A 7,231-nucleotide genomic window follows, 5' to 3' on the forward strand; every position below is an offset into this window, starting at 1 on the left:
GAGAGGAGCTGTAGATTGAGTTTAATCACCAATTATGAAGGCTAATGATTCAATCAACAGTGCCCATGTAATAAGGCCACCATAAAATCTCAAAGGACAGGGTTCAGAGAGCATCTGGAGCGGTGAACACTTGGAGATGTGGGGAGAGTGGGGCACCCTGAGAGGTCATGAAGCTCTATGCCCTTTCCCCATATTTGCCTTATGTGTCTCTTCCATCTGGCTGTTTCTGAGCTTTATCCTTTTAGGAAAAAAAAAGTGATCTAGTAAATAAAATCTTTCTCTGAGCACTCTAGCAAATTCATCAAACCCAAAGAAGGGGTTGTGGGAACCTCTGATTTACAGCCAGTTGGTCAGGTGACACCCTGGGCTTGTGACTGGAGGCTGAAGTTAGAGGGCAGAGGAGTCTTGTAGGACTAAACCCTTAACCTGTGGAATCTGGTGCGATCTCTGGGTAGATGTGTCAGAACTGAGTCGAAATGTTGCAACACCCAGCTGGGGTGTGGAGCATTGCTTGGTAGTGTGGGGGATACTTTCCTTCCCCAATACTGTTGGAACTATAATCAGTACATAAATACTTGGTGTGACAATTTACTCCAAAACTTAGCAGCTGAAAAAAAAAACATTTATTAACTTAGGCAGTATTAAGAGTCAAGAATCTGAAGGCAACAACTTTGCTGGGTTGGTTCTGTCTCAAGATCTCTCATGAGGTTTCAGCCAAGCTATAGGCCAGGGCTGCAATCTCTGGAGGGGCTGAGGTGTCATCTGCTTCTGAGCTCACTCATGTGGCCACTGGCCAAAGGCTTCAGGTCCTTACCATGTGGGACTCTCCAGAAGGCTGCTCACAATCTGATTTTCCCCAGAGCAAGGCAGGAGCTATGGTCTTTTTATAACCTAATATTGAAAGTGACACATCAACGCTTCTGCTGTTATTCGTTAGAAGGAAGTCACTCAGTCAAACCTATTGCTGTTCATTAAAAGTGTATCACTGGGACCCGTCTGGACACAGGGAGAAGAGAATTAAACTTCATCTACTGAAGGGAAGAGCTTCAAAGAATCAGTGGACATATTTTAACACTTCAACACTTAGCTTCTTTCTCTTTCTGTGAATTCTCTGTTTACAAGCGTGACCATTGTTTTTTTTTTTTTAATTTTAGTTTTTAGGGCTCTGCTACATATGAGAATCTGCAAGCTCTAAGCCACTAGACTAGAATATCAATATTGTCACAATTTTAAAAAGATCTATTTCTCCCATCAATCACTTGGGCGAATGCCTAATTTACCAGGAAATCTAATACTACCTCTCTCTCTTTCCTTTACCTCCTTCCTTATTTGTAAAAAACAAAGCAGTCCTGCTTGCAGAGAATATTGGGAAGGAAACGTGAACAGCTTAATTGCAGTTCTACCTTTTTAGCTGCCTTTGTTTCACACAGAATTTCAGTCTCATAAACTGGATCCACAAAGCCAGATCTGTGCCCACTGCCCTAACAAGCTCAGATCTCTGTAAATGCAGAAAATGCAAATTAAAACTACAGTGAGGTATCACCTCACACCAGTCAGAATGGCCATCATTAAAAAGCCTACAAATGATAAATGCTGGAGTGGCTGTGGAGAAAAGGGAACCCTCCTATATTGTTGGTGGGAATGTAGTTTGGTGCAGCCATTATGGGAAACAGTTTGGAGAGTCCTCAGAAGCTAATGAACCAGCAATCCCACTCCTGGGCATATATCTAGATGGAACTCTAATTCAAAAAATACATGCAGCCCAATATTCATAGCAGCACTATTTACAATAGCCAAGACATGAAAGCAACCTAAATATCCATTGATAGATGACGAAAAGGAAGCTGTGGTATATTTATACAGTGGAATACTACTCAGCCATAAAAAGGATAAAATAAGTCCATTTGCAGCAACATGGCTGGACCAGGAGATCATCATTCTAAGTGAAGTAAGCCAGAAAGAGAAGGAAGAATACTATATGATACCATACATCTGTTATCTTAAAAAAAAAACAAAAATAAATGAACTTTTACAAAACAGAAACAGACTTAGTCATAGAAAACAAACTGATGGTTACTAGGGAGGAAAGGAGGTAGGAAGGGATAAACTGGGAGTTTGAGATTTGTAGATACTAACTACTATGTATAAAATAGGTAAACAATAAGTTTCTTCTGAATAGCATAGAGAACTATACTCAATATCTTGTAGTAATCTATAATGAAAAAAATGAAAACAAATATATGTATGTACATGTATGACTGAAACTTTATGCTATACAGCAGAAATCGATGCATTATAAACTATACTAAAAAAAGTAAAATAAACACACAAAAGAAAAGGCAACTTTGAAAGTCATATATCTCTTCCTAACCTACACTAACAAAGGTAGCTAGAATTTTAAAATCTAGTGGCTGTATTTGAAAGTTTTCCTTCACAGGCTACAGGTTTTTCTCTAGAATTCTAGTGAGAAAGATGAAACCTGCAAACTTCCTTCCAGTTGGGTTTAAATCATCCTGAGCAACCCTGGTATTGGTTCAGTCCAGGAGGGCATTTTAATTCATTGAGAAATTCTATAACATTAAATCTCAAAGGGAAGTTGTGGACTGAGGCCCCAAACTTCCCAGGAGGCTCGCAGATTCAGGTGCAAACTCACCCACATCTTCTCCCAGAACACAGGGGTTATTAAAGGAGGTGGCTTTTCCTCAAAGGACAAGAGGTATGGATTTGTTCTTCCCCAAGGAAAATTAGTCCAAGTTCATCTGCTTCATATTATTATTGGTGTGTTAGTCTGCTTAGGCCATCATAACACAATGTCACAGACTAGGTGACAAGCAACAGAAATTCATTTTCTCAGAGTTCTGGATGCTAGAAGTTTGTAATCAAGGTGTTGGCAAATTCGGCTTCTGGTAAGGACTCTTCATCCTGGCTTGTAAATAGCTGCCTTCTCTCTTCTTTTCCCAGAAATAAACTGGTGTCTTCAAAAAAAAAAAGACCCCAAAACAGAAAACTTTCTTCTTGAGCCTGCAATAGGAGAGAGTGCTGGTGTCTCTTTCTTCTTCTTAAAAGGACACCAGTATATCCTTCCTTATAAGCACACGGGATTGGGGCCCCACTCGTATTATCTCATTTAACTTCATTGAGACAATTCCCTAAATGCTCTGTTTTGGAATATAGTCGCACTGGGGCTTAGAGTTTCAACATATTAATTTGAGGGGATACATTTCAGCCCATAACAATTGGTGCCAGTGTTTGGATACATATGAAGCTAATATGTTCTCCACATCATAAAGAAAGATGATTAGTAGTGTGGTGAATTAAAGTTATATTCACAAAATCTATAATCAGTTTAAAAAAGGAAACAGTTCCAAATTTACTTAATACAATCTCTATTAAGTATCAGTTAAGGAAAATCTTCCAAAGACCATGTCAGTGATTGCATTGTAATTCTAAACCATTGTTGTTAATATTCATGGAATGGTGATGATAATACCTAGTTCTCAGAGTTATTACAATTTTTCTCAATATGTCTTAAGAAATTTAATTGCTTCTCCCCCGTATCACCCCTGTACTTTATGCACAGCTCAATTCAAGGAATGATGCTTTATATTACAATTGTTTTTCCCATTCAACTCAAGCTTTTTGAAACCAGAACAGTGTCTTCTCATCTCTGAATTGTAGACTTTTAGTTCAGTGCCTTGCATACTCTGAGTGTCCAATAAACATTTATTGTATCAAAGAACTAATCAGCCTCTAGTCAATGTGCTTGTTAAATGTGAACTAAACATAAATGGGAAGAAATACTGGTAAGCAAATGTATTAAGATTATGTTTGTATTTCTTAACACTAATAATTAAACTGTTTTTAACCTTTGTTAAAAATTGTCAACATTTATCATTCCATAATATTCTTGACAAATTACCACAGATTAATTTGAATTGCTCACATAATGCATTTCAAAGACTATGCATCTAAGACTTTTATTTTTGGTATAAATAATATCTGAGGCAAACCCTAAAGTCTTAAACCAATAAGTGATTGCTCTTTATAACTTAAAACGCTCTAAATGGAAGAATATTGTAATTATCTCCGATATTCAGCATAAAGGTGCTAATTTCTTTTTAATATGTATTGATAATGCCAAAACCTGGTCAAATGCGAAGACTGACAATAAACTTTAATTTTTCACAGATAACGATTCTAGCAATTTCACGTGTGAGTGGTTGAGGCGGTGGGAAAAGAAGATGTGATTCTAACCCCGTCTAGGGACACTCCATGCAACATGGTGATTTTAAGCTGAATCATACACACCCCAAGTGGTGGGGACTGCGAGGTGATTGAGCGTCTACTGACCATGTATTATGCATTTAGAATGGTATCTCCATTACCAGATTAATTTTCACAACAGTCACATTAGATATGGATTCCACGTGAGTTTAGTTAGGAAATTATATTATGTGACAATAGTATCTCTCTTAAAGCATTTGATACTGTCCTAAGGGAAGGGAATATGGATTGGGAGCTTCTATCCATATGACCCGTATGAACCAAGTCCTGAACACCCAGTGTCATGTCTTTTAAATTTACCTCAGTCATGACAGGACATAACAACAGCTTTGACTCTACTCAGCCTCTCTCCCTTGGACATACGTACCATGTCCCTCAATTATTTTTCTCCTCCATTTAGTTCATACACAGAAAGCATGTCTTTTGTCTCTGTAATCTTCCAGGTAGCTTTACACTGAAAAACTATTTACCAAACGTCAAATCGTATATGATTTAAATGTTCTTGACTCCATATCATTCTCTATTTCCCCCTGGGGTGAAAGGGTTAGAAGCCTGTAAACTATATTTCTGAGACACTTGGCCAAGCTAGTGGCTTCAGGGCCAACTTTCTTTTAAGTTCTAACATTAAGAAATGTGGGCAGAAGTTTGGAAAATGGGAGGAGCTGAGAGATTTGCAAATATTGGCCCAGCACTGTTGAAATGTACACTTCAGGGTTTTCACCAGGAATAGTTCTCAGTCTAACAGGAGTGAAAGGTCAAAGAAGTTTCTCCAGCTGCTGAGAAGCACTTGTTGGCTCATGAGATCCAGCACAAGCATGGTAGCAGCTTCCAGATGCTCTATGTTTGCTTCTCTATTCCTTCCAACACCTGTGTAACCAATTCTCTGCATCAAACCTCGCTTGGCATGAGCTATCAAAAGTGATGTTTAGTATCTTGGCTAGAAACATATGGTATCATGTTTTCTTATTCCATTCCATTTAGTATTTGCTAAAGGAGAGTTCTGAATTCTAAAATTATGAGTCTTTGACACATTAAAACTTGAGGAGTAAATTTCTAATAGTAAGCACATCACAAATCTCCACAAGACATCATTTTTTTCAAAAAAAACTCTGCCAATGCCTCAGGAGTTCATGAAAATTCTTGTCACTGGATTAAAACTATTTTCTTTCTTTATAAACTATGGCAAAGCGTTCGTTTAGGCTTGTGAAATTTGAACCCAAGTCATTCAAATGGTTGAAATAGACTAAGCATGTATAGATACATGATTTCAAAAGAAACTAAATTGAGAGGATTGTGTTTTGAGCCTATTACTGGGTTAAGTCTGGAAGTGAACTTATTCTCTTCTGTTCTTAGAATCCTTAGCAGTAAAATGCGTCCTTGCACAGATGAATTCTAAGGTGGGTTTTAGGTTCTAGATTTTTATTTTGTTCTGCTTTATACATTAATTAAGAAGCTGAACCTCAGCTGCTAATATAGTCAACAAGGTCTGTTCTTGGTTCTACTTCATGCTAACCCATGTTTTTGAGCAAGGGCGCTTATATCTGAGTCTCGTCTTCATCGACATAATGAGAGGTTTGAAGTAGAGGGTATCTGTTTCTAACCTACGCTAAAATCATCTTTGATTCCAGTCTGTGCTTTGATTTGAGTAATGGTTAAATCACATGTCTCTAAACCTCAGTTTTCTTATTCATAAAACTGAAACAATATTTTCTCTTCTGCTGACCATGTTGGGATCAAGTGAGATATCAGACATAAAAATGCTTTATTACGATTCTATTATTTCCTACAGCAAGTGAATGTGTATTTGAGGGCGTTTATCTATTCATATGCACCCAGTTCATTTTATTAAAGTATCTATGTTTCACAACACTTTCTTTGAAGTTGAGCAATTTCTAGTAGCAGCTGCCCTTATATGGATTTGCCAATTTATCTCATTTAGAGTTAATAATAGCCACGGCTACTCAGTGAAGAAATCTGACCTTTTATTTAAGACACAGGTATCGGGCCAACAACCAACAAGTCAGCTATTCAAATACCGTTGAATTAATTAAAAGCTTGGAGCCACCTATTGAAGCTGGATGACTAATCAGACATACGATGATATAAGTCCTACAAAAGCTTAGGAGTGCCATTTAAAACTTTTTTTGAGAATCAAAAGAACATTGCCACTGTAGAATCTTAGAGCTAAAATGGAATCTCTGCTGCTGGGCTTTTCCTAAATTACTCAAGATTGCTATTTCTCCCATGCTCACAATCTTTTAGAGAGGTTATTTCAAAACCCAAGACACCTACATCCATTCTTTAAATGATTCTGAGAAAACACGCATCCATTCCAACTTTTAGATGTGATTTCCATCACCATGAGCAAACTTAAAGTAGGAAAGAACCCCCGAAGACATTCACTGGAATAAAAATCATAGTAATGACAATAACTCTAGAATTCAGTTTAATCATTTACTCTCCACTCATTTCTTTGAGATTTCCCACCTTTTGCTATAAACAGCTCTGTTCTTCATGGGGCCCTTTTGCCCCATCTTGATTGTCCAAAGATTCTTGTTCAAGTTCAGATCCCACTCTTCTGGCCAGTTTTAATTATTGCTGCTTTCTTCTCTGTTGTCCAAACGAAACAGGTTCTCTAGCTTGTTATTTTTTTTTCTTAACGGAAAAGTGAGGTTTTGAGTAAATCAGATAAACTGACCGACTTTAACATGCTATGTAGTATATTTCCTCACAGATTACCACGTAGATGGTGACAGATTGGCTCAGAGTCAATCACCTGTGCATAATTCATGATCTAGAACCTCAGCTCTGCTGTTTTTTCATGCAGGCCTTGGGGAAAACTGGCTCTTCCCAGCACAGATGTGTATGATAATTACATATACCAGGAAGCCAATTTAGTCATTAAAATGTGAAGAGTAAACCCCTAGTAGCAAGCATACAACACATC

This window comes from Vicugna pacos, chromosome 12, assembly GCF_048564905.1.
Source record: "Vicugna pacos chromosome 12, VicPac4, whole genome shotgun sequence".
Classification (NCBI taxonomy): Eukaryota; Metazoa; Chordata; class Mammalia; order Artiodactyla; family Camelidae; genus Vicugna; species Vicugna pacos.